The following is a 2,484-nucleotide window of genomic DNA, read 5'->3' as shown; positions in this document are numbered from 1 at the left end:
GAGACTGTCTGTCCAGATTAAACGAGATTCTTCCAGTTTGGTTAATCGCCAATTCCTTTCAAATTTTCGCGATATTTGTTTTAACTTTCGGGTTTGAGAGTTATACCAAGGAGCGAACTTTCTTTGCTTGTTATTAACTGACCTGGAGGATTTGAGGCAGGGGGGTGAGGTAGGCAGTGATGATGGGGCCGGGACGGGGAGCTGGCTCTGTTTCAGCAGGTACTGTTGAAGCTTGTGCAACTTGCTGCCTGCCACACAGGCTTTCCCCATGATGAATGATGCATAGCCATCAGCCCTGCTAGTCCAAATGTCCCCCCATGTGTTGTTTTTGCGGCTACCAAAGCCTACCAGATTACTGTCCTCTGATGACCCAACTAGGGGTGCTGGCCTCTCTGCCAAGTACTTCCTGAGGTCCTCAATCTCTTTAAAGCCCCTGGAGTAGTGGAGGAATGACAAGAGGCTGTCCTTACTGTGGCCCTCCGGGTGGAACTGGCCGGCCTTCTCCTCCTCTTCCACCTTATTGATAAGGTACAGGGTGTAACCTACATCATTTTGAAGGAGCCACCGGAAGGACTTGCCCCTGTATTTCCCAAACTGAATCACATACTCCCCCAGCACTTCCTGCTTATCAGACAAGTCCCCCCCTCTCTGCATGACCACTTTACGGGCATTGTCCCGCACCAGCTCCTCCTTTTGTGGTGCTGACTTGTCCTGCAGAGCTGGATTGTCTTTGATCCTCTGAGCTTCATCAGAGGGTTCCTGTTTAAAGTACCCTGATGGACCTTTCCTAAAGGTGACTTTTACCCTCCCAGGGAAGAAATGGAACCCTGTCTTCTTCATGCTGTCTACCTGTAAAATTGTATAAATAAATAAATGAATAGTAGAGAAGTTGATTAAAATACAAAGTACAACACTACCAGTACAATTAAGCTATGTATAAGTGAGAGGTTGTGTGTGTGTGTGTGTGTGTGTGTGTGTGTGTGTGTGTGTGTGTGTAGTCTATCTTAATGTCAAGCCATAACGCTGAGAAGTGGTGCTTAAATAATTAACAAGTAGCCTATACAAACATGAATCCAACATTTTTGTGCTGCAAGCTGTACTACACCCAGACTTGTACTACTGATAGACTGCAAACAAATTCCATCCACAGCTACAAAATAATCACAAAGAAAACACTGTATTATACGATCCTGTACTACAGTACACAACACTTTAGAGGTTATCCAACACATATATATATATATTCACTAGCCAGGCTCTGATATGGCTACATTAATGATGCAAACTTTAAACACAGAGGAAATAAAGCATGATAATGTCAAACAGTTGTCAATTGCAAGCAGGTACTGGCAATACAAAAATTAAAAATGCCTAATTTCATTATTCATACCACTGATGTCTCTCCCCATGGAATAGAATAGAATAAAATAGATTAGGAAGGGCTTTTTTTAATTCATCCCTGAAGGGAAATGCAGCTATCCAGCAGCTAATTAAAATAAAACAACAACCACACCTCCCCTCACCAACAATTATACAGTGGCATTAAAATAGAAATAATATAAAACAAGTTTAAGTAAGTGCATAAATAGAAATTAAAAATCAAATTAAAAAGCTAACGTTATCTTTTTTTTAGTGGGGCTTAAATCTTTACACAACACCTTTCTATATTTGCAATTTCATAGACTGTGCATATAACATGGCTATACTGGTAAGTTCCACACATATATCGAGTTAATCTTTACAGTGGACACGTTTGGTGGAGCACATGTCGGGTCTAATGTAACGTTAATGTCCGTTAACGTTAACGTTACATAAACACTACAATAATGAGAGTGGCCATGACATGACCTTAAATCACCCACCATTTCAATAATTTACCCAGACGTATTGTAAAATGCAAAAAACAGAGATACAACTAATTTTCAAATCACTGTTGTGACAAAGAATAGTTGCTCTTACCGTTCAAGTTAGGTTAACTGTAATCCTTTGTAACGTAGTAGAGCCGGCCAGTGGTGAAGCTGAAGATCTTCGTTACAGCGGAGATCGGTTGAAACAAATAAGAAACGAAACAAATATGAAGCTAAACGATGATAAAACAAACGTGAAGATTTAGAGTTAGATTTTGTCACAGTTTCAAACTTCGACAACAGACTAAAGTTTTAGCTCGTATCACTGAGTAACGTTCGAGATGTAAAATGGCGGAGTTTCACAGACTGCTCCTTTGTTTCTTCTCCCACTTCTCCAAGACTCACACAAGCAAAAACAGAAAACAGCGCCAAAAGTCATTGACCTCCATGCTGTGGCTGAAAAAGCCATTGCATCCGTACTGGTTTAGCAGTACCATAGAAGATGAATGGAAAAATGGATTAGGGCAATTTAGCTGAAGAATCCCCGGCTGCCGCGCGGGAGGCCCGGGTTCGATTCCCGGCCAATGCACTATACCTTTGACTTGCTGACGATGAAGATGTGAATATGTCATGGTAC

This window comes from Epinephelus moara, chromosome 15, assembly GCF_006386435.1.
Source record: "Epinephelus moara isolate mb chromosome 15, YSFRI_EMoa_1.0, whole genome shotgun sequence".
Lineage (NCBI taxonomy): Eukaryota > Metazoa > Chordata > Actinopteri > Perciformes > Serranidae > Epinephelus > Epinephelus moara.
This window is presented reverse-complemented; position numbering follows the sequence as displayed.